At 46.6% G+C, this 26,391-nt stretch overlaps 1 long non-coding RNA gene across 1 annotated transcript; it reads right to left on the bottom strand.

The window, feature by feature from the left end:
• LOC133069962 (uncharacterized) lies at positions 1–26,391 on the bottom strand. The gene is made up of 5 exons (XR_009696035.1): positions 25,672–26,391; positions 23,946–24,076; positions 3,353–3,449; positions 347–571; positions 1–248 (listed from the first exon to the last, which is right to left on the bottom strand). It is a non-coding gene; the product is annotated as an uncharacterized LOC133069962 (long non-coding RNA).

Here is a 26,391-nt window from a genome sequence, read left to right as displayed (position 1 = left end):
TAAATAAATAAATTTTATTTTTTTAATGCACTGTTCTGCTCTTTATCCCTCCACACCTGCTTCAGTTTCTCAAATATGGAGACTCCTTCTGAGCTTTTCCTTCTTAATGCCACACTTGTCAAGAAACCAGTATCCTGGAAACCGAAGTGGCCTTGGATGTTGTTCTCTGCGGTGGCAGACCAAACTTTCCTTGCTGAATCAGACCCCATAATATATCAACTCTGAGTCACACATCAGCAGAGGAGTCACTATTAGGAAGAGAGAGAGTGCAGTGATATTTATCAGTGACTAAATCAGAGCAAATAACGAGTGTTGCCTAATCACGGGGCATATTCATATACATTACCTTCCTACGAAGCAAGGTCATTGCTTCCTAGCTCTCAGGATGGTTTCTGACTGTCAATATTTACAGAACCAGGCACTTAACAACACACGCCAGGCGAGCTGGATGTCTCCAAGGGTGAGTCATGCCAAATGAAGTCTTCTGTCTTGGGGTCACTGCTCCATCCTCACTGACTAGTCATGGGATTATTGAAAAGCACATGCAGGATTGCGGGCCCTGTTCAGTTCTCTGGAAGAACCAACATTTATGAAATTGAAGCCTGGGAGGAGAGGGTGTGGGTTTAAAAGCATATTCTGTGCTCAGTCGCTCAGTCATGTCCAACTCTTTGAGACCCCATGGACCATAGCCCGCCAGGCTCCTCTGTCCACAGGATTCTCCAGGCAAGAGCACTGGAGTGGGTTGCCATGCCCTCCTCCAGGGGATCTTCCCGACCTAGAGATCTAACCTGCATCTCCTGCTCTGTAGGCAGATTCTTTACCACTGAGCCACTGGGGAAGCCCTAAAAACGTAAAGGGCTTTTTTTTTTTTTTTTTTAATCTGCTAGCGAATAAATATAGCTCTGGGTCTAGGGGGAAGTGGCAGAGAGATGTCACCAAGACCCGAGTCAGCCTCCGCTTGCAGCGATATGTGATAAATAGGCTGAGTGCTGTCAAAGGTGTGGCTGGAAAAGTCACCTGCATCATGCGAGACACGCACCAAGGAAGGTGGTGCCCCTTGGCTTGAAGGGAGACTGGCCACAGGCTTGGATATTTGGGGTTTTTTAAGGTTATTTATTTATTCATCTTTGTTGCTGCATGCAGGCTTTCTCTAGTTGCGATGAGCAAGGCTACTCTTCATCCTCATTGCGGTAGCTTCTCCTGGTGCAGGGCACAGACTCTAGAGCACCAGCTCAGTAGTTGTCAGTAGCTGTGGTGCGCAGGCTCCGTTGCCCTGCAGCCTGTGGGACCCTTCCAGCCCAGGGATCAAACCCAGGTCCCCTGCACCTCAAGCACTGGGCCACCAAGCCCCAGCTTGGATATTTGAATAAGCAAAGTAGACCTGTGTGCACAACCAGTCCAGATAGAAACCCTTGGCTCCATTCAAGCAATGGAATGGATCATTTCTTTGGGTTTTGAAAGCTTAGATGTTCATGAATCACTCATTTAAAATGCCACCTGGCGGTCCAGTGGTTAAGACTTCGCCTTCCAATGCAGAGGGTGAGGGTTCAATTTCCTGATCAGGGAGCTAAGATCCTACATAACCTCTCAGCCAAAACAAAAAACAAAAAAACAAAACGTAAAAGAGAAACAATATTGTAACAACAATAAAGACTTTTAAAAAGACATCGAAAAAATCTAAAATGCAGATAACCTCTGGAGTTGCCTCTTGATAAAACCTAAGGTTTATCAAGTAGGGGGATTATGCTTGGTGAGAAGCAGGAAGCAAGAAAAATAGGGCAACGATGGAGGGCAAGCCAAGGAAGGAGGGCATTGCAGAAGGAAGTGGGGTGGCGAGAGCCCAGCACATGCAGGACATGACTATTCTGGAAGATGTTCACTTGTCTGTACGCAGAAAAGAAAAGCAGCTTCAACCTAAATGTCCATCGACAGAGGAGTGGATAAAGACGTGGTACATGTATACAATGCAATATTACCCAGCCATAAAAAGAATGAAATAGTGCCATTTGCAGCAACATGGATGGACCTAAAGAGTGTCATACTGAGTCATACTAAGTCAGACAGAGAAGGAGAAATATTGTATGGAATCCCTTATTTGTGGAATCTAAAAAGAAATGATACAAATGGACTTAAAAAACAGACCCACAGACTTAGAAAACAAACTTCTGGTTGCCGGCAGGGAAGGGATAGTTAGGGAGTTTGGGAAGGTCACATACACACTGCTGTATTCAAAATGAATAATCAACAAGGACATGGAACTCTACTCAATGTTACGTGCCAGCCTGGATGGGAAGGGGCTGGGGGAGGATGGATACCTGTACGCATGTGGCTGAGTCCCTCTGCTGTTCACCGGAGGCTGCCACAACATTGTTAATCAGCTATACCCCAGTACAGAATAAAAAGTTTAAAAGTTTGAAAAAAAAAGAAAGGAAGCTTCTTTCACATCAATGTTAAATGAAGAAATTGGCACCACGCTTCAGAAACGCCACGATCAGCACAAGTGACCGTGTTGCAAATCTCACCCCCAACATGCACACAGAAGCTGATTGCAACCACAGGGGCGGTAACATCTCTGCCAAAGTCCACTGGGGACCCAGCACTACGCAACATGGGACAGGTTGGTCAACACTGAGCTCCTGGAATCCCAGTTCCCTTTAAAATCGATGAGCTAAGCTGGGATTGCAAAAGAGACCCATGAGGGGACAGGACAGGATTATTACTGAGTTGTGTGGTGCAAAATGTCTTTGGCTGAAAAGTGGTGGACACCGTGGAAGAACCAGAAGTATCAAGACTTATATCTCGGGCACATTTGCAAATGGACTTAGTTTCTTAATAGGCTAGGTCTGAAGGCTCAGAGATGTTTCCAGAGATCACAAGACTATTGCATGATGACATGAGCTCCTGATTCCTGGAGACAAGGAGGTCACAGCTCCATGACCACTGGCCAGGGCCATAAACCGAAGGACATTTCTCCTGTAGCAGTTGCGTGGAGATACACCGTTGGCATCATCTTTAGTCAAAAAGTGCAACAAGGGATGTACTTCATGATCCTGAGGAAGGTTTGATTGTGGCCCTTTCCAGCCACCATGCACCGTAAAACTGGGGCTGGCAAGCATCCTGGGGAAACGCTCACAGCGTGTCCACAACAGCTGTGGACCCTTTCCTGGGCCTTCCTCAGATGCACACACACATTCAGGCTGGCCATGCACATATACTTACATGCACCAAATAAGGATGGTGGAGACAGAGGTAGCCAGGAAAAAAAAAAAATGCACTTCTGCAAATACACATGGAAAATACTTTTTGGATGAGTGCTTAAAGGGAGTTAACCCAGCAAAGATGACTTATTTACCTGCTTTATCCTTTGTGGCTTGGAATGAGGATATGATGGCTAGAGCTAAAGCAGCCATTTTGGACCATGAGGTGTTCTTTGCAATGGATGCCAAATTCTAAGAATAGAAAGAAAGGAACATGGAATACTGATGAATGTAGAACCACTAAAGCAGTCCTAGGCTATCTACTGCTAGACCTCTTTGATATGAGACTGAAGTAAACTTCTTTATTGTGTAAAAAACAAAGAGACAAACGTGCTTCTGATTCTATATGAATTCTACGACAGAGCTTCTGTAGGATGCCAGGCCTTTTGCTGGGGAGCCCTCTGTTTCATTTCCCCCTGTGTTTCCTCTTTCTGTTGGAGGTAGAGGGAAGGAGAGGCATAGTAGAGAGGGGTTTGGGAGGAGAAAATGTTTAGAGAGGATGGGCCCCTAGCTGTTCCTGTTTCCCCGTATCTATTTCTCTGCTTTGTCTCCAGACCTCCTGGAACACCTTGCGTGTGGTCCTGTTCTCAGTTGAAAGCTTGTACCAGTTTGCTGGGGCTGCCAGAACAAAGTACCACAGCCCGGTAGCTTAAACAGAAAATATGTACATCCTCCCAGGTCTGGATGCTGGAAGCCCTCGATCAAGGAGTCAGCAAGGTTGGTTCCTTCCGGAGGCCATGAAGGAAGGATCTGTGCCAGGCCTCTCTCGTGGGCTTGTGGACGGCTGCATTCTGTGTCTTCACACCGTCTTTCCGCTGTGTGTGTCTGGGTCTTAATCTCTTTTTAAAAAAAAAAAATTATTTATTTTTGGCTGTGTCCGGTCTTGGTTTCAGTGCCGGGGCTCCTCGGGGCTCTTCGGGGCCCTCCCTGGTTGTGGCACACGGGCTTCGTTGCCCGCAGCATGTGGGATCTCAGTCTCCCGATCAGGAACCAAACCCACACCCCCTGCAGTGGAAGGCAGATTCTTAACCACTAGACCACCAGGTTGTGGTGGTGGGTCAGTTGCTCAGTCGCGTCCGACTCTTTGCGATCCCATGGACTGCACGCCAGGCTTTCCCATCCTTCATCGTCTCCCGGAGTTTACTCAAACTCGTGTCCGTCGAGTCAGTGATGCCATCCAACCACCAGGGGAGTCCCTTAACCTCTTCTTGTATACAGACACCAACCAGATTGAATCAGAGCCTCACTTTAAACTGAAAACAGCCTCATTTTAACTTAATCCCCTCTTTAAAGACCCTGCATCCAAATACAGCCACATTCTGAGGTCCCAGAAGTTAGGATTTCCACAAAAGTGAGGCCAGAAAGGAAGTTAGCAAATGCACAGAGCCGCTACCATGGGCTTGGGGCCATGCCAGACAGCAGGGACCAAAGATAAGAAGATACAGTCTCATTGTGGCTGAATGACTAAATGACAGTCCTAGTGCGTGAGTCACTGGATGGATCAACGATGAATGAACGGGATGAACAAACATCAAAACTGCTGCTGGAGCCCAGAGGGCTGATTAGACATAACCATACTGAGTCCAGAGCCAGCAGCCCACTCCCACCTCCATCTACAAAGGGGTCTCAGAGATCATTAGAGAAGCAAAGTGGCAAGGGGGCTTCTATTCCCTGTCCAGGGGAGTCTGACCAGCTCTTGGCTAAAACTAAACAGGATCAATGTGCTCAGAGATGCTTGCAGATGAAAACCAGACTCTTCTTCATGCTTAGCCTACCGCTCCGGGGGAGACCTGGGGAGACACTCCTGCTATGATTCCAGTGGCCCCAGGGCCACAAATCAGATGGAAAGCCCCCAGGAGCAGCATCTCAGGTTAGCCAGGGCAGGAAGGAGGACCACCTGCCCACCAGCTGCCATGCAGTGACAGGTGGGGTACCATCCCTGGGATGTTGACACCCGTGAAATGAGAGTGAAAGTCTCCACACCTCAACTCCATCCCCTGCAAATGCTCTCTGAGCCCAGAACTGAGACCAGGAGCCAGGAAGTCGATGTAAAGGAACAGAAAGGCAAGACTCCTGTCCCAGTCATTATTAACACGTGTTTCTCCTGACTGCAAGCACCCCAGCCACGTCACACAATTATTATTATCTGCACTGTGGCTGTTTACTTAATCAGTCTTCAGAGAGATTTCTCAACAGGTCTTTTTGTGGCCTAGTGGAGGTCAGAGTTCCCAGGACCATCAGTCAGAGCCTGCAGGGGGCAGGCCAGCTGTCCATCATCTGATCAAGGCCGCTGCAAGCAGCCTTTGAACCAGTTCCCGTGGCCTGTGTCTGTCGGGCTCCCCGTGAACCCTGGTCATCAGTCAGTTCCTGAATTGCAGCACACAGACCCACACCCCAGCGGTCCTCCTCTGCTCGCATGACTCCCTGTTATTGTGTTCCAGTACATTCTCCCTCTGGCCCCAATGGGATCGCCTCCGAGTGGCCTGTCCTTCATTTTTTACTACCGAATCTGTGGCTCAGAAGCCTTGGGTTGGTATTTCCTCTGCCCTCGGAGGGATTTTTATGGGGTTTTTATTTGGTTTCATTTTTGCCATGCTTCTCAGAACGTTTCCTTTGTTCTTCTCACTCTGCTCTGAGCCTCCAAGGCCGTCCCCTCAGAAGATCACACACAGCTGTGGCCCCAAACATGTATCCCCCCCCAGAAAAATGTGGTTGAGGAAACCCCCATCTTTTATGGATTTTCAAGCAGTAAAATGATGGTTTCTGAGGGCTCAGAAGGCACCTGCTCCCCTTGGCCAGGCCTCTCACTGCAGCCCCCACAAGCAGAGGCGAGGCGGCCCAGGACCCCAGCCTACAGTGCCCAGGGTTAGTGGACCTAGTGTTTGTCTACCTAGGTCGGGCACCCCTTTCTTTGAAAAATACTGCCACCCCTGAACTGATCATAGCAACCAAATGTGGGCAGCCTCCTGCTCAGAGATCCTCTCCCCGGCCACAGAGATGGAACCGGGGACTATCATCTGACCCCAGCAAAGGCCGTCAGGTGGAGCTTTTGAACTCTCTTTAGCAGTGAGGCTGGGAGGCATGATAAGCAGAAGCTGCTGTAGTGTACATTCCCAGCGGTGTAGGGAAAGCTCATCAAAGAGATTGAAATCCATATTGGGGTGGAAGATGAGATCAAGATTGGGTAAGAGATGAGAGGGCCTGGCAGGGTCAGGTCCCATTGCAGGCATCGTTAGAGTCCCTTTTTGAAGCCCCGAGTGATCTGGGTCGCATTTCTCTTTCATATGGCTAATAATAGCTTCCCCATGAAACTCACCAGGGAGTGGACTCTGGCCATCCTGCCCAAGCAAGACCAGCTGTCCTCAGCTTTGGCCATGGGAACAGGAGAGGAAGGAGCGGAGAAGAAGGGACCATCATCCAAGGTTGTTTAGGACATTGAAATACAGAACCCCTGTTGCAACTCTGAAAGGATTGTTACGTCTTTATCAAGTCAGTATGTTCAGGATTGGACACTCTCAGGCTGAGGTCATGATCTGGATAGTTAAAGTGTTTCTTAGAACAGGATTCAGTGATGGTGGTGATGGCGTGTAAGCAACACACAGAGGATGGAGGTGATTATGACTCAGCTCATGGGAAGGGAGCAGCGGGGCCCCTGTGTATCACTGATGGACAGATGGACTCCATGAAAGCTAGTTCAACACATCTGACACCTGCCAAAGCCAAGCGCCTCAGAACCCAAATGTTCCTCCAAATATGACCCCTAAATCAAGGAAGCCCCCTAGATGGCCACAGACCCAGAGAGGCTTCTGCTCCCCACCTCACTGGTCTCTCTCAGCTGGAAGCACAGGCAGGCCTCATTAGAAGGGCTTACCCAATGAGGAGGGAGGTGCAGAGTTCAGCCTAATCCCCTTACCATCCCAAAGGGTCAGGGGAAAGCCAGCAACCACAGGGGTCAGCGGCTCCGTTCTGACTCCAAAGATTCTGGCTGAAGTGGCCCAGGGCCGATAGCACCACCCTAAAAAACGGATCCAATCCTGAGTCAGAGAGGAAGCCGACAGTCACTGAATCACCCGTCCACTTCCTTCTACCCACAGCCGCTGGGCCAAGACCAGCAGCCGCTTCCGAGGGGCAGCTCAGTGACCAGTGCTCGGAAAAGCTGAGGCTCTGCAGAAGGGCTAGCAGGGCCGAACCACCAAGACCCACTTCCCCGAGGTGCCCCGCCCCCCGCATTTTCCAAAGTAAAGCTTCGCGTCTTGTGACAGCCCCGTTCCTGTCCTGTGCTGCCCTTGGCTGGGTTATTTTTCACTTCCCTGTTCAGAAGAGAGCCACACTTTCCAAATGCCATGAATCATCACCACGAAGCAACGGCCATTCAGCCAGGCAGGAAACCACGGAGGAGCAGACCTAGAAGGAACAGCAATCCTGCAGCTGACTCTGGTGCGGCTGGGCATCCTGAGGCCACCACGGAGACTAGGGGACTCCAGAGACCACCAGAGACTCATTCTCCTCCATCGTCTGCCGTGGCTGTCCTCCACTCTCTGACCCACCCTTGCACTGAGTTCCAAGCAGCATTTCTGACTTTGTTCTTATGGCTTTCTTGGTTGTATTGGCTAACGTGAAGCTGTCATCTTCCAGTCCTGGGAGGGAGGGAAATGGGCAGATCCATTAAAGACCCAGGGAGCTGGGACTTCCCTGGTGGTCCAGTAGTTAAGACTCCACCTTCCAGTACAGGGGACCCAGATTCGACCCCTGGGCCAGAAACTAAGATCCCACCTGCTGCAGGGCAACTAAGCCTGCGTGCTGAGACTGACAAAGTCCTTGTGCCAAAGCAAAGTGCCTGAGCAGCCAAACAAGTGGGGGAAGCTGAAATGGGGATGCAGCATAGAGTGGAATCACTAACAGAACACGGGAGTCGGCTCTCTGCCTGCCAGCAGTCTTGCAAGGATGTTACAAAGATCATCCCTGTCATCCAAGCCTCTTGATGACCAAAACCATGTGGCCTTCCAGATGCCATTCAGCAAACACCTGAAAGTAGTCACCAGTGATCCTATGAATCAATCAATCAATGAAAGAGTATCATCCTCAAAGAGCATCAAACTGTCCTGTGCTGGGCAGCTGGCTCCTCTGAATAGTAAGTCTGCTTTCGTGCCAGTGTTAGGTTCTTGTGTAATAAGGAGAACCTAATTTGAAGTCATTATTTTTGCCTCTATTCAATTATAGACAATGCCATTTGAAAGTAAAGCAATCTTAGGACTTCCCTGGAGGTCCAGCGGTTAAGATTCCGAGCTTCCACTGCAGGGAGTATAGGTTCGGTCCCTGGTCAGGGAACTAAGATCCTGAGTGCCGAGAGGCACGGCCAAAAAAAATGTAAACCAACCTAGGAAATGCGAATCGACATGACAATACTGTGTCAGTTTTAACCTATCAGATTGACTAAAACCTTAGATATTAAAGGTGGCCAGAGAGTGAGAAACGAGCACTGCCCTATACTGTTGGTGGACGCGGAGTGTTACACATTTTCTGGAGGCAGTTTGATCCCGTGTATTACGATTATTAATGAGTAACACTGACTCCTTCATTTTAAGACTAGACATTTAGCCTCAGCTGAACATTCAGGAAAATGCACAAAAATGTAAGTACAAAGAAAGTCACATCACTGTGTGGTAAATAAATACAAAACAAAACCAAAAAAAAAAGGAAACAACCTAGATGTGATTGAGCCAGTGAATTATACCACACTTAATAAACTATTAATGCTATGTAATCATTGGGACCTCCCAGTGGAAGACTAAGACTAAGATGCTAAGACTCCATGCTCCCAAAGCTAGGAGCCTGGATTCAATCCCTGGTCAGGGAACTAGATCCCACATGCCACAACTGAAAGAGTCTGTGTGTGCCACAACTAAGACCCAGCAAAGCCAAATAAATAAATATTTATTTTAAAAAATAAATAAAAGTACTATGCAACTTTGGTGTTGGAAATGTACATGCAAAGCCATAGAACAATATTCACATGGCTCATCAGTTTTGTCCAACTCTGTGTGACCCTATGGACTCCCCAGCCTCCTCTGTCATCGGATAGGCAAGAATACCTGAGTGGGTTGCCACGCCCTCCTCCAGGGGATCTTCCTGATCCAGGGACCGAACCCAGGTCTCTACCTGGGTTTCTTAAGTCTACCTGCATTGGCAGGCAGGTTCTTTGCCACTGGCATCACCTGGGAAGTCCCTAATAATAATATTCGCCTGGATGATTTTGATAGAAGTAGGAGACAGAATATGTGCAGCCCATCTATGGACTTGGTGATGGTGTGTAGGCCTAAAAGAGATACCTGAAAGGTTTATCAAGTTGTTAGCAGTGCTCATCTCTGTGGAGGTGGATTTCAAGGTGATTTTTACCTTCTCCATATTTTCTGTACTTCTTAAAATTGTTGATAAGAAACATGAAGCATTTTTATGGTCATAGAAAATGATGTAAATGTTTTCATTTTAAAACTGAAAGTAAGACAAAAGTAAGTAAGTCCAAAAGTAAGCCTGTGTCCCTGACAGGCTGTATCTGGCCAAGATAAATTGCGTGTCTGCTTTCTGGCAGAAGGTATTACTGTGGACCATTCTGCCAGGAGGCTTTGGGCTCTGGATCGTTTCTCCTGAGTTCTGATGAGCTGAACTGGGTCCCCCATGTTCCTTTTTTTTTCTTTTTTTTTGCCATGCCATGCAGTATGAGGGATCTGAGTTCCCCACCAGGGATCGAACCTGTGCCCTCTACAGTAGAAGCACAGAGTCCCAACCACTGACCACCAGAGAAGTCCCACATCTAGGTATTTTTCATCAAGAGATCATGTATTAATATTTTTCTAAAACGGGATTATAGACTTTCATATATTTCCAAAGGGACCCACTGCAGATCAAAAATTAAGAGCCAGTGAATGGGGGGTAGGGGGTGGCTGGAAGAACCAGTGAACTAGAACATGGGTTGTAAACTAGCTTTATAGAAAGTAAATATTTTGACTCTGCAGGCTGTATGATCTCTGTCCCAGCTACTCAATTCTGCCCTTGTACTACGAAACCAATCACAGATCATCTACCAACAAATGGGTGAAGCTTAGTTCCAATAAAACTTTATTGACAAAAACAGCCTGTGGGACAGATTTGGCCCAGGCAGTAGGGTGCCAACACCATGCCTACCCACCCCCACCCCCATCCCACCCCATTCCCAACAGAAGCCAAGTAATCAATGACCTTTCCTTTATTTCAGATTCTGCTTCTGGTCAGGAGCCAAAAGATTCCTGCAGCGGGATCCAGCTCTTCTACAGGGACCACCAAGGACATTGGGAAACACATAAAAGGAATTTGCTTCACTCTTTCATTAAACAACAAGTCATTTGAATTCCTAATCGGAAACTTTCACACATGAATTGAGGTAGCTGCAACTCATTTCCTGCAGTCCTGCTCCCCTCCTTCATTTGGAGCAAAATACTTGTTGAATTGTGGAGTGTGACCTTTGACCTCTGATGGCTGCCTGCAGTCGGCTTTCCTGGCTCATTTGCATAAAGGGTGTTGGAAACCCTCTGGTTCCTTCTTCTCTTCTCACACAAAATTCTGACTTCCTTGATCTACTAGGGAGTAAAACAAGATCTCAAGACAAAACAAGCCCAGGCAGGAACTGGAGATTCCCCGTCTCCTCCTGTCTTGGCAAAGAAAAATAAAAAACACACCTCTTCAACTCAAATCAGCATCTCCCTCGTGGTGCTAAGTGGGGCCCTTCGAGGACCACTGCCCAGAGGACGGAGTCTGGCTCCAGGACATCCCTACTCTTGCACAGAAGAGGAGGTTTACCGACAGTGACAGAGACATTTTCTCTATTGGACCCTCACCCAGGATGGGTCATTTCCCTGCCCCACAGACCCTCACCCACTGACTTCTGAGAAGGCAGAGATGGGGGGAGAGCCAGAAGGTCTAAGAAGCCTGCTTCTGCCCTAATTAGGGAGGAAGGGAAGGGCAGAATTCAAGATGAGAAGGACAGCGGACAGCACCTCCCCCCACATCACACAGCCCCTTCTAAATCTGGTAGCAAAAGGGCTGAGTCATTTAGTCCTAATAGCAACAGGCAGGTAACACGTATGTTTTTCCATCTGTGTGCCAAATATCCTTTGGGAATGCTTGCTTAGAGGTGAGGATGTGCTTCTGGGTTATTCTAGACCGTTTTCACACTTCGTTAGGACACACAGGAACAGCTCTAAGGAACTCAAGAGGTGAAGAAGTCTCCTTAGAAGAGAAGAACAAAGGCAGTCAGAGACCTGGTGACATGCCAAGGAGGAGCCAGCGCTGAGTCTAGGGCTCTGGCTACCCATCTGGCGTCCTGATCGCCGGCCGGGCCTCCATCAAGCTGGGGTCTGATGAGAACCCAATTTCCCAACATCTCAAGTGGCGTCCAGGAGATTCAGAGGTGCCCTTTTTCTTCCTTTTTCTCTTTATATCCGGATATGCTTCCTAGCCTTCCATGGAAAATCCCTGAGTCGGCCACTTCCTGTTTTTGTTTTGTTCTCTGACCAACCCCCCTTTGACCTTTGTCCTTTGTCTTGATCTTCATCTCAAACTGAGAATCTCCAGCTCCAAGCAGTTCCCTGGCAACTGAAGTTTTCTATCTCAGCCCTTCTCCCTCCCTGTTGGTGCTTCAATAAATCCTCACTTTTACTGGTCCTCACCCAAAAGGGGGATGCTAAAAAGATTCAGAGATCTGTTTGGGGAGATGCTCGCCCAATATAAATGCAAACTGTACTAACAATTGCTTTTCAGTTCCAATACACTTTTATTTGGGGTGAGGCACATCCTTTTGCTTTGTTTGGACAGCTAGACAAGGAGCTGGAAGGGTGGCCTTGGTGATGGGCTGTGCTTTTTCCTTCTTTCCACTGTTTTGTCCCCTTCCTCCGGGCCCTGCATTCCTGGCATATTTGGAGAGAGTAGGAGCTGGCCTGAAGCCACTTTTCTAAGTATCTTCTCAGCTCTGCAGTCCAGTTTCCAAGGCAGTCTCTTTCCTTTGTTTATTCCTTGTGCCCCACTTCTCGGCAAGTACCAGATGCTACCAGATACAACTCTGGCTGTGGACAGCATGCCCTGGCCAATGGCTCCAGTTCAGGCTGGCTGGAAACTCCCGGCCGCCAGCTCCAGAGAGGGAATGTGTGAAACAGTCAAAGGATGTGTGAGCCATGCGCCAGTCTTGGGGGGAGTTTCCCCAAACACATCTAACACATACAAAGAAAAAAGGAAGAAAGAACCAAACAGTAAACCACCACTGCCTTCAAGAATTTGCTGTGGGAGCAGGTATCCACTGTAGCCTGCTCATGAAGGCTCTGGGGTGATATCTCCCTGGGTGACGTTGGCCAGCAGAGTAACAGTCTCCGGCTGTGTTCTCCCTGGGGATGCTGTAAGAAGCTGTACCAGTGTTGAGAGCCAGGTGGATCCAGTTGGAAAGAATGATCCAGTTGGAATGTGACATGGTGATACCGGTTCCATCACTGTCAAGCCTGGCTAGGTCCGCCTTAAATCTTACCTCGAGAAAAGGTCCACCCAATTCACATCACAGGAAGTCTGAAGTTTACTCTCTTCTCCAAATTGTTTTCAATTTCCCAGGAGGGAAAGAGACTGATTCATTCTGTTAATAAGCAAAGGTCTTATTTTTCCACCTTTGGTCATATAAATGTCAAAGGAAAAAGAAAGAAAGAAAAGCTTCATGTTCAATCAAAAAACTGTTCCAGCATTTAAAAAAGTCAAGTGGAGATAAAACAGATGATTCTTCAGGAAAAAAAAGAACGTAACCGTTTCTCCCAAACCATAAAACCGTAAGTTATCTGATGTTTAACTCCCTCAACAAAAACCTCATGGAGTTGTTTTTTTTTAAATAGTTTAAAACATAGACTGTGCAGGGACAATAGTTCAGATGATTTCCGGTTTCTTATAGCTTTAGATGAATCAACCACTGGACCAAGAAAACCAAGGATGATGAGAGAATGAATGTGAGTCAAGCTATAATATATTATTCAGAGTTCTGATAGTACACCCATATTCATAGCAGCATTAGTCTTATTAGCCAAGGAGTAGAAGCAACTCATGGAGAAGAGCATGGCAACCCACTCCAGTATTCACGCCTGGAGAAACCCATGGACGGAGGAGCCTGGAGGGCTACAGTCCATAGGGTCACAAAGAGTAGGACACAACTGAAGCGACTTAGCATGCACACACGCAGAAGCAACCCAAGTGTCCCTCAGTAGGTGAAAAGATAAAGTGACTGTGGCACGTCCATACAATGGAATATTATTCAACCTTTAAAACAAGGGAAGTTCTGATACAGCCTACAACATGGGTGAATTTTGAGGACATTGTGTAGATGAGGGCTTCCCTGGTGACTCAGGTGGTATAGAATCTGCCTGTAGTGCAGGAGACCTGAGTTCAATCCCTGGGTCGGGAAAGATCCCCTGCAGAAGGGAATGGCAACCCACTCCAGTATTCTTGTCTGGAGAATTCCACAGACAGAGGAACCTGGTGGGCTACAGACGATCAAGTCACCAAGAGTCAGACGGGACTTAGCAAATAAACAGCAACAGCAAATGCTACATGAACTGAACCAGTCAACAGAAGAACAAGTACTGTCTGAGTCCTCAAGGTCCCTAGAGGAGTCAGTTACATAGAGATAGAAAGTAGGATGGTGGTCCCAGGGACTGAGGGGGTAAGGAGGGAGGAATACCAAGTTAATAAGAGTTTCATTTGGGGATGATGAAATAGTCCTGGAGACGGATGATGATAATGGTTGCACAACAATGTGGGTAGACTTAAAGCCACTGAACTGTACACTTAGAAAAGGCTGAGATGGAAAACAAAATCATACCATTTTCAGCAACATAGATGCAACTCGAGATTATCATAGTGAGTAAAGTCAGAGCACAACAAATACCATATGATATCACTATATGTAGAAATCTAAAATGGGACAAAAATGAACCTATCTATGAAACATAAAGAGACTCAGAGACATAGAGAACAGGCTGCCAAGGGGGAAGAGAGTAGGGGAGCAATGGGGTAGGAGGTTGGGATTAGCAGATGCAAATCGGTATGTATAGGATGGGTAAACAAGGCCCTACTGTGTAGCACAGGGAGCTATATTCAATACCCTGAGATAAACCATAGTGGAAAAAATATAAAAAGAATATATGTATGTATGTGTGTGTGTGTGTGTGTGTGTGTGTGTGTATGTATGTGTGTATATGTATATATATGTGTGTGTGTATATATATATGTATATGTATGTGTGTATATGTATATATGTGTGTGTGTGTGTATGTATATGTATGTGTGTATATGTATATATATGTGTGTGTGTGTGTGTGTATATAAAGCTGGATCACTTTGCTGAGCAACAGAAATTAATACAACATTGTAAATCAACTATATTTCAATTTAAAAAGTCGGCAAACCCACCAAAAAAAGAGAAATGGCTAAGATGGTAAATTTTTTGTTATGTATATTTTGCCACAACTTAAGCATGTGAAGAAAAAAGGTCCATCTAGTCAAGACTATGGTTTTTCTGGTAGTCATGTATGGATGTGAGAGTTGGACTGTGAAGAAAGCTGAGCGCTGAAGAATTGATGCTTTTGAACTGTGGTGTTGGAGAAGACTCTTGAGAGTCCCTTGGACTGCAAGGAGATCCAACCAGTCCATCCTAAAGAGCAGTCCTGGGTGTTCATTGGAACGACTGATGCTGAAGCTGAAACTCGAATACTTTGGCCACCTGATGCAAAGAGTTGACTCATTGGAAAAGACCCTGATGCTGGGAGGGATTTGGGGCAGGAGGAGAAGGGGACGACAGAGGATGAGATGGTTGGATGGCATCACCCACTCGATGGACATGGGTTTGAGTAAACTCTGGTGATGGACAGGGAGGCCTGGCGTGCTGCGTTTCATGGGGTCACAAAGAGTCAGACACGACTGAGCGACTGAACTGAAGCATGTGAAAGTTGCTCAGTCATGTCCAACTCTTTGCAACCCCATAGACCTGCCAGGCTTCACTGTCCATGGGAATTCCCAGGCAAGAATACTAAAGTGGGTTGCCATCCCTCCTCCAGAGGATCTTCCCAACCCAGGGATTGAACCCAGGTCTCCTGCCTCGGAGACAGATTCCTTACCATCTGAGCCACAACTTAAACATACATTTCACTAAAAATTTTTTTTAATTCACAATTCTGAATAAAGACTATTGAGAGATTAAATCTACCCCCTCCGCATACACATACTAACCAGCTCTTCTCTGAGAAACTCATTGATTGTGCCTTTAATTTGTAGCCCATATAGATTTGTGAATCCACACACATGTGTTTCTGCTTCAGAACTGAGCAGGAGATACCACATTTCCATGAGGCAGAAAAAGAGCGGCTCTTTGACTGATGGAAAAACCAAGGGTCGTGGGGGTTCCATAGCTTGCTTAAGGTTACACAGCTCATAGGGTCTGCTTAAAACTCCTGGTGACATATCTCCAGATTACAGTGTTGAATAAACAAGAGACAAAACTGACATTGGTCTGTGGAGAGATGGGAGCATGCCAGGACTGATTTTCTAAAATGGGTTCTGAAACCAGTGCCATGTCAGACAAAAACAATCCAGGAGGACTTGGCATTCATTTATTTAAAGCATGTTCACAGAGCCCCTCCATGGCTTCTGGCTCATCATCCCGAATCCTGATCCCTCCCAGTGCCCTGGGCAATGGGGGATGCAAGATGCAGGCATTTTCAGGAGCAGTCCCAAAACAGGGTGATAAGTGCAGAGACAGCAGAGGTTGTGAGCATGGGTGGAGCAGGGAGGGGAGCCCCAGTGCCCCCACCCCCAGACAGGCAGTGCACCCAGCTGAGTCCTGGGCAGGTAGGTGGGGTCTGGAGCCTGGGAGAAAGCATTTCTCTGCTTTCCCTTTTTTTTTTTCAATTAAAGTATGGTTGATTAACAATACTGTGTTAGTTTCAGGTATACAACATAGCGATTCAATATTTTTACAGATTATATTCCATTTAAAGTTGTTGTTCAGTTGCTCAGTCATGTCCAGCTCTTTGCGATGCCGTGAACTGCAGCACACTAGGCTTCTCTGTCCTTCACCATCTCCATTTAAAGTTACTACAAATTGATGGCTGTATTTCCCTGTGCTGTACATTATATCCTTGATGCTTATTTAATACATACTAATTTGTAAATCTTAATCCCTTACCCCTTTTTGTCCCTCCTATTTTCTCTCTCCCCACTGGTAACCACTAGTTCATTCTCTATATCTGTGAGTCTGTTCCTGTTTTATTCATTTGTTTTATTTTTTAGATTCCACATATAAGTGATAAAATAGAATATTTATCTCTAACTTATTTCTCCAAGCATAACATTCTCTGGATCCATCCACATTGCCACTGGTGGTGGTATTTCATTCTTTTTCATGGTTGAGTAATATTCCATTGTGTATCTCTACCATATCTTCTTAATCCACTTATCTGTTGATGGGTATTTGGTTGCTTACTTGTCTTGCCCACTGTAAATAATGCTGCTATGAACACTGAGGTCCATGTATCTTTTCCAATCTTTTTTTCTTTTCAGATATATATATCCCCAGCAGTGGAATTGCTGGATCATATGGTAGTTCTGTTTTTTTTAGTTTTTTGAGCACTGTCCATACAGTTCTTCACAGTGGCTACACCAATTTACATTCACATCAGCTGCCTACAAGGGTTCCCATTTCTCCTGCTCCTTGACAAGATTTGTTATTCGCAGTCTTTTTTGATGATAGCTATTCTGACAGGTATGAGGTAATATCTCACTGTGGGTTTGATTTGCATTTCCCTGATGATTAGCAATGTTGAATCAGCTTGCCTTTGTAGCAAAAGCCCTCAAATGAGCCTTGGGAGCAAACTTGGGGCCAAATGCTTTCACTCTGAGGTCTTAAATGTCATGTCTCCCTGATGACCCTCAAGTTTGTCTTTCCAGCCTCAACCTCACCCCCAGAGCTTCAGACTCAGACACCCCCATTCCACAGACACCCCGATTCACTTGAGTAAATGAGGAAAAGCACACCCATCATCATGGACCGGCTTCCTCCCCTTCATGCCTGATGTCACCTAGGGTGGCTCCAGCAGCTTCAGCATCTTCTACCCATGTACCCCGTCACCTCTCCCCTGGAGCAAGAGGGCACCCATTGAATCCACTCTCCAAAGGGCTGCTTCCCTTCAGAGCGTGGCCCTGTGTCAGCATACACAGCCCCTGCGGATGCTGAGATTAACTCCAGATTAAGTTGCTGCCCCTTCATCTTACTGCCTCATCTGGAGGGCTCTTCAGGAGCTGTGCTACCAGCCTGTCTCTGGCGGCCCTTCCACAAGCCCAGAAAATGGACTGAGATGTGCCCTTGCTCAGACAACACCTTTCTGAGACATGAGCCCTCTGTGTTGGCCCTGCCTCTCTGTAGCCTCGTCCCCAGCCCCCAGCCCCAGCTCTTCCCACTCCCAGTGTGGGAGCCACGGGATGGGTGCAAGGCCACCTGCTCCTCTGTCTGCACGTGCTGTCCCTGCTCTGCCTTTCTCCCTCCTGGGACCACGAGTTTTATCTGGAATGGGCCCTTCAAAGCTGGGCCCACCAGTTCCCCAGGCAAACCGAGCCATGGACAAAGACCCCTTCAGCCCCACATCCCCATTCTGGCCTCAGCCCCACGCCTGTCCATGTCCCGTGGACACCTGTCCCATGTCCCAGGCCATCACAGGTGTGTTGGATGGAGAACAGATGCACAGGGATTGGTGTTCGTGTCTCATGCCTGTTGATCATAAATCTAGAGAACTATGGTTTTTTATTTATTTATTTATTTATTATTTATTTTCAATTGGAGGGTGATTTCTTTACAACGTTGTTTAGGTTTCTGCCATACAACTATGTGATTCAGCTATATATATATATATATCCCTTCTCTCTTGAGCTTCCTGCCCACCCACACCCCATCCCACCCCTCTAGGTCCTAACAGAGCACCTTGTTGAGCTCCCTGTGTTATGCAGAATCTTCCCACTAGCTATCTATTTTATATATGGTAATGTATATGTTTCAATGCTACTCTCTCAATTTTGTCCCAACTTCTCCTTCCCCTGCTGTGTCCACAAGTCTGTTCTCTGTGCCTGTGTCTCTAGACCTGCCCTGCAAATAGGAGAACTGTGTTTTTGTATACACACAGGCATATGCTTGCATGTACACATGTACACTATCACATATGTACATGCATGTGTGGGTACATATATGTGCGTGCACACACACATGTGGGCATATACATGCACACTTTGTACGTGTGCGTGGACGCATGTATGCACGTATACATGCACACACAGGCATGTATGTGTATATATTGTTGTTCAGTCACCCAGTCGTGTCCTACTCTTTGCGACCCCAAGGACTGCAGCACGCCAGGCCTCCCTGTCCCTCACCATCTCCCTAAGTTTGCCCAAGTTCATGTCCATTGCATCAGTGATGCCATCCAGCATTAGGGACTTTTCCAATGAGTCTGCTATTTACATCAGATGACCAAAATACTGGAGCTTCAGCTTCAGCATCAGTCCTTCCAATGAGTATTCAGGGTTGATTTCCCTTAAGATTGACTGGTTTGATCTCCTTGCTATCCAAGGGACTTTCAGGGGTCTTCTCCAGCACCACAATTCAAAGGCATCAATTATTTTGCGTTCTGCCTTCTTTACAGTCCAGCTCTCACACCACTGGGAAGACCATGTAGCCTTGACTATATGGACCTGCATTGGCAGAGTGATGTCTCCGCTTTTCAACACACTATCTAGGTTTGTGTGTGTATATATATGTCTGTGTGTGTGAACACATATATATCTAACTCTGTATTTTGTGTGCATATATGTGCGTGCATGTATGCACACACCAAAACTAGCCCAGGACCTGACTGTTTTTGTCAATAAAGTTTTATTGGAATATAGCCATTTCATTTACATATTTTACATATTATCTTTGACCACTTGGGAGCCCTAAATGCAGACTTGAGTAGTTGCAACAGAGCCCATCTGGTCCACAAAACCAAAAATATTTATTGTCCAGTCCTTTCCAGAAAGTTTTCTGACCCCTAGGTTAAATTATGATTCTTCTATATGCAGTTATATGCAACTATTAAAATGATTACATAAATCTATAATTACGGCTCTGGAAAATTGTTATATGACTAAGCAAGAAAATCAGTTGGCAAAGGTTGATTTCATCCCATTCTTATAAAAGGAAAATACATTCAACTAAATGTGCATATTTGTGTACATTTCCTCTAGAAAGTTATGGAAAGAGGAAGATAATAGGTGATGTCTTAATTTCTTCTTTCAGCTTTTATTTTTATGCTTGATTTAAAAAAAAAATAATGAATACACCTTACTTTTTCATTTAAAAACTAATAATAGTGTTTTTTCATCTTGGATAAAGCTGCTTGCCTCCCCCACCCCCACTGATAGCTAAAAGGAGTGTCGGGGTTCGGTGCGGCCCGTGCCATGGGTCAGCCTGGCTTCTGGGAGGCGGGGAGCCCAGGAGAGGCCCAGAGAGACAGCCCCTGGGGAGAGCAGACCCCACTGATAACCTTGGAGGGGCTCAGGCATATTCCATGGGGTCCATCCATCACACCCAGCTTGGCAGAAAAAGAGACCAGAGAACCTCCTTCCCACCTCAGTCCTGGCCTCCACCGGCACAGGGCGTCACAGGGCATCAGCCTGGCACTACATGCCTGGTTGCTGTGGAAACAGAAGCATGGCGTCCAAACATGAATGGCTTATTTTTTAAAAAGTCCCCCTTGTGCCCTGGCCACACTCCAAGGAGAGCAATGCCATTCCCTCTGACTCAGCTCCCCGAATCGACTCAGTTCAAAGGATCATGAGGGTCCCCCCCTCACTGCAGGAGCTGCAGGCAGTCCTTCAGGAAAAGCTCTAGAGAAAAGTCCAAACCCTTACGAGCCCTGCTTCTGGAAAGAGCCCAACCATCCCCGTCACAGTCGGTTCCGTGGAACAGACCTCAGAACCCTCTGCACCAAATCTCTTGGGTGCCCAGGTTCCCAGCAAATGCGTAGATGATGCCCCACACCTCCTGAACCCTGGTCTCCCCTGCCACCTGTCACAGGCATTTCTCCGTCTTTCTGCATCAGGCCCACGCTACATCCAGGGGACCAAAGAAACAAAGAGAGACGCGCTTCCCCCCAGTGAAGACGCTAGAACCCCTGCCCTGCTGCCATTTACTCTGTAAGTTTCACCACATCACCAGTGTCAAGGAAAAGAGAGCGAGTACAGAGTTCTTGCTAGAGTGGATCACGAGCCTGGCAGGTTTTGAAGGAAGGGGGAGATGGAGAACAGGAGAGCGTGGGAGACTGTTTCACTTCCCCAGGCAGTGTTTCCAACATTCCAGAGGTAGCAAGGACACAGCTGTCCCTCCTCCGTCGTCCCTGTGTGATTGGAGTTGCAGAGGCTGGTTGTCTCAAAGCAAAGAGTGCCCTGGGCCCCGCCTGCATGCAAATCCCTGGAAAGAAGAGGGCTGTGTTCTCCTAGACTGGCGCCTGGGTTTCTCCTTTGCTCCCATGTTCTGCCTTCTCCATTTTGTGTGAACTAGCAGCCCTGGCCCCAGAGAGCAAGTCAAGGCCTCTCTGGGTGCGGTCAAGAGCTTACCTGGCCCCTTATTTTGTTAGTCGGCATCATGCATCAACCTTTATTCATGCCCTATAAAGCTGAAGCCTTTAACGTTACTCTCATCCACGCCTACGATTCTCCATCAGAGCAATTTTCTGTGAAGAAAGAGCCCTCGAGGAAGCAGCCATGAGTCACAGCTTCTCCTGGCCCTGCCCACCCAAGAGGGACCTCAGTGAACAGGCGTGTTTGATTCTGTGGGATGTGGAAGAGGTGACGGAGCTTACCTATGTTCCTAAGGTCAAGGGACTTTTCTCAATGAGTGGGAGCAGGAGAACTTTCTGTCAATCGGAATGGATAGAGAAGATGTGGTCCATAAATACAATGGAATATTACTCGGCCATAAAAAAGAATGAAATAACGCCATTTGCAGCAACATAGATGGGGCCAGAGAAGATCTTACTAAGTGAAGGAAGTCAGATAGAGAAAGACGTATCATATGATATCACTCATCAGTGGAACCCAATTTTTAAAAGGATACAAAGGAACTTATTTACAAAACAGAAAAGACTTACTGAAAACAAATTTATGGCTACCAAAGGAAAAATGTAGGGGGGATGGGATAAATCAGGAGCTTCAGTTTAACAGAGACACACCGCTAAATGTAAGACAGAAAGCCAACAAGGACCTACTGTATAGCACAGACAACACTACTCAATATTCTGTGATAACCTTTGTGAGGAAAGAATCTGAAAAAGAACGAATACATGTACAACTTAGTCACTTTGCTCTACACCTGAAAACAACACAACATTGTAAATCACTTCAATAAAACTATACTTCCATAAAATTGTTTTAAAGAAAACATTTAAAAATAAAAAAAAATGCTCTGGTTCTTGCCTTGATCATGCCCTTGGACTTTGTTCATCATGTAGGGTTAGTCCTACATCTGTCTTTCAGATCATCAGTTCTACTATTTGAACAGGCAAGACTCTCCATGGCCTTGGTCTGGTGAGGTGCTCCTCATCTAGGAATTGTTAAGACTCCCTGGGACCTTGGAAGCATCTCACTGGGTGGGATGTGGTATGGCTACAGAGTACAGAGTCTCTCTAGGGACCTCTGAGGCTATTCAAATGGCCCAAGAAAACCCTTCCAGTGATTCTCTATATCTAAGATTGAGTTTACTTATCTGTCTAGGGAAAGGGCTAGAGTAGACATTTGCTCCATTCCCATCCAGCTCTAACTTACTGAAAGTCTATGATTAGCCAGACCTGCACATTTCCAGACCAGACCTAGTCCTACTCAACTCTTCATGCCACAGCCTCAGAACCAACCTCACACTTGCATGTGGTTGGTCTTCAGTTACCAGTCACCATCCTCACTCAACCAGGGCTTCCCCGGTGGCTCAGATGGTAAAGAATCTGCCTGCATTGCAGGAGACCTGGGTTTGATCCCTGGGTCAGGAAGATTCCCTGGAGAAGGGAATGGCTATCAACTCGAGTATTCTTGTCTGGAGAATCCCATAGACAGAGGAGCCTGGCAGGCTACAGTTTGTGGGGTCACAAAGAGCTGGACACGACTAAGCAATAACACTTTCACTTTCATCCTCACTCGAACCTCTCCACATCTCCACACCTCGATGGCAGGTCCCCATATGACAACCAGCCCTAGAAGAAAATAAACAGCTTTCTAGACCACAGGACGAACAAGTAGCTGAACTGGACCCCGTCTCCTGACACTAAGCCCGGAGGTCCATTCAGCAACTCCACCCCTCCCCCAGGGTGCAGCTACAGGCTGTGAATAACAGCGGCCAAGGGTAGAATTTCAACCTGCTGGTGTCACAGAGTCCTAACATACATGCTCCTGTATATGAAATAGACAACCAACAAGGACCTGCAGTATAATATAGCACAGGGAACGCTACTCAATACCCCGTAATGACCTATATGGGAAAAGAATCTGAAAAAGAGTGGATACAAGTATATGTATAACTGAATCACTTTGTTGTACACCTGAAACGAACAGAACATTGTAAATTAACTGAACTTCAAAAGAGAGAGAGAGAGAAAGGCAGGAAGCCCTTTTTTTTTTCTCTTTTCCTTTTTTTATTGAAATATAGTTGATTTAAATGTTGTGTTCATTTCAGGCGTACAGCACAGTGATTCGGTTATAAAGAAGTACTGTTTCTCCTCCATTTTGCTGAACAGGGGTTCAGCCAGATTGCGTTAACAGCTAGCACAGGGCAGCCCCAGTTACGCTCAGTTCTTTCCATTCTTTTCTTCCTTCTTAGTCTCAGGCATCTGACGGCCACAGGGCTCTGTCCTGAGGACACTTCCAGGCCGCCCACTAGGGTCAGACACAGAATTTAAAATTCACAAAGCAGCCTGGACCAGCTCCAATGACCCCCATCTCCACTTGAAAAGGGCAAAGGAATAATCATGGTATAAACCATGGTTTGGGTTTAAATTGGGGGTCTCCTTAGCCCTCATCCTCTTGTCATTATGGGCCCAAATCTGGGAGAAGGGACCATTCTCTCCACAGTCCCGAACCCAGGTGTCTACTGAAGGTGACAGGAGGTGTGGGGGCGGGGGAGTGAGAGAGGGACCTGTGTCTTGTCAGAGATAGAAATTGCCCAGAACACCAGCCTACATCATCCATCCTTCATCCACGGGTCCCTCAGCATCTGCAGTGGCTCAAACTTGCAAAGACTCAGTCTTCTCAAAACATTTACATTTCTGCCAGGCAAAGATTCATGGGACTTTGAATCCCAAAGTACACAGGTTTTCATGAGAAGCTTAAAAAGGGATCCTGGTCATTTTGCAACAAATGAACCAGGCTTGCCAAAATGTCACTTCAAGAATCTTTCCTTTACCCATATGGATTTTCTTTCTGGAATCCTACCTGTATCAGTTTTATAACCTCACTGACAACTTTTGATTGGTGCTTAATTGAAAGGAAATAGAGAGCAATGTCAACCGTGGTCCCCTGTTTCTGCAGAGTGCAGAGAGAGGTCACCCAGGGCTTGAAACTGACCTGCAGAACTTCACAGTGGGTGAAGACAGGTGAAAAGGTGTTGTGAAGACAAATCAACCCAACGTCGTCTGAAGATTCCAAGAAAGAGGTTCCTTCGCATGATTTCAGCTTCAGAAGTACTCTCTAATCATCTGGAAAACACACACGCACATGCCCCAATATCCTGCCCCCAAGGGGATTACTTATTCTGTCCTTCACGTGCTGAAAGAGCATGTTCCTTAGTGTTTCTACCCTTTAAATACTTTGCCAGAAGCCTGAATTCATGAAAAGCATATTTATCTATTCACAGTTTTACCCATTTTGTTAAATTTGAAAGTCAGAACAAAGCATGTACATTCAATACATGCATACACATTAATGAATACAGTACTTTTGTACTACTATTAGCCCTGACCTTGAAACGTCATTAGAGTTTTTTTTTTTTTTAAACCAAAGGGAAGATCTGAGAAATTGTATTTGGGTTTTGATTGTTGTTCATCACAGATGTGATAATGATAACGACCTACAATAAGATGGGTCTCATCTGACTGCTGGACAAGGAATGTGGAGAGGAGGCTGGGATGGGAGCAGAGGGTGGGAGTGGGGTGGAGGGGATGAGATGCTGTGAGCCAGTCACACTGCATGGCAACTCAAGACCCCATCGCCCTATAGCTGGAGTCAATATTTAGTGAAGATTTTACGTGATAATATGTCAATTCAGGGGCTTCCCAGGTGGCACTAGTAGTAAAGAACCTGCCTGCCAATGCGAGAGACATAAGAAACGCTGGTTTGATCCCTGGGTCGGGAAGATCCCCTGGAGGAAGGCATGGCAACCCACTCCAGTATTCTGGCCTGGAAAAGTCCACGGACAGAGGAGCCTGGTGGGCTATAGTCCATAGAGTTGCAAAGAGTCGGACACAACTGAAGCGAATTAGCACAGACACACACATGTCAATTCAGAGTTGCAAAGTATTGTTTAATCCTGAATTAGAATAGGTTACCGGTACTTCTCAAGACCTACCAGGAATTGATGTTCCATCTGCTAATGTGAATAATGACTATTTGCATGGTCCCTGGGAAGAGGAGAGAGGTGTCTTTAAATAGATTTAAGAGGGTTCAAGACACAGCTCATGCTACAGTCCTACTCCATGGATGGAGCCATCATCCCATCAGTTTTTTCTAATATCCTCAATGGCATTTTGAGGGTATTTTTAAAATATCCTCAATGATGGACCGAAGAATACTTATTCTTTAATGATGGATATGATGCATAGAGGCAACCAAGAGAAGGCAGCATAGAGGTTAAGGACAGGGCCCTTTCTGAGTGGAGGTTGGCTTCACTGGAATAAAGTACACTCTGTGCATGACAGTATCACTCCCTCCACTTAATGGAGGGACAGGCCATGCACCAGAGGAGAAGAGAGGAACAGATAGTCACAAACACAACCGAAGGAGGGGGCCACTCCTGCCCTGGCTGCAGCCCATCCCCCAAATGGGACCAAGAGACCAGGGAGTCATGCAGGGAAACACACGATACTTCCAAAAGCAGAGTGTCCACATTGTCAACTGATTGAAAACCGCAGGACCCCAGATGCCCAAATACGCATTCTTGAATTTATGTATTTATCCAAATACCATCCCTCCCATCGTCTTCACTCTCTCTGTTGAGTCTGCCCCAGAATCCTACTCAAGACCTCCTTTAGGGGTCCTGGACCACTCCCACCCGCACACAGTGCCATGGCCCTACCTTGGTGATGGCTCTGATGCAAACTGCCTTCCTTCCAGATGTGTGCAGCCTACCTTGTGCATCCGTGACCCAAATCATGCAAAGAGCCAGGTGGTTGCTTTACATTATATCTCATAAGCTCAGCTGGCGTCAAGCAAACCTATCTGATTTTTCCCTGTGTGTGTACTTTCAGTTCTGTTTTTGATGCCAACCTGTTATTACTTCTATATTTCATGTTTCACTTTACCTCTCATCAATTTGCTCTCCCATATTATGTGTATAAAATATCTCCAAATGTATATTCAAAAAAGTAACACATGGGTGGTCTCTGGGTGGAATGGAACTGGGTGGCTATGGGACTGTCTGGAAGGGAGACTTTTGAATGTTTTAATGTTGGACCACATGAGGAAATACCTAATCAAGAACCACAGAGGAATTTTAGGGCCATGAAAATACTCTGTATGACATTATAATGATGGATACATGTCATTTTATATTTGTTCAAATCCAGGTGAAGGAAATGGCAACCTATTCCGGTATTCTTGCCTGGAGAATCCCATGGAAGGAGGAGCCTGGTAGGCTGCGGTCCATGGGGTCGCGAAGAGTCGGGCACGACTGAGCGACTTCACTTTCACTTTTCACTTGCATGCACTGGAGAAGGAAATGGCAACCCACCCCAGTGTTCTTGCCTGGAGAATCCCAGGGACAGCAGAGCCTGGTGGGCTGCCGTCTATGGGGTCG

This window comes from Dama dama, chromosome 15 (assembly GCF_033118175.1).
Source record: "Dama dama isolate Ldn47 chromosome 15, ASM3311817v1, whole genome shotgun sequence".
NCBI lineage: Eukaryota > Metazoa > Chordata > Mammalia > Artiodactyla > Cervidae > Dama > Dama dama.
The sequence above is the reverse complement of the archived record's forward strand: the minus strand, read 5'-3'. Positions and strand labels throughout refer to the sequence as shown.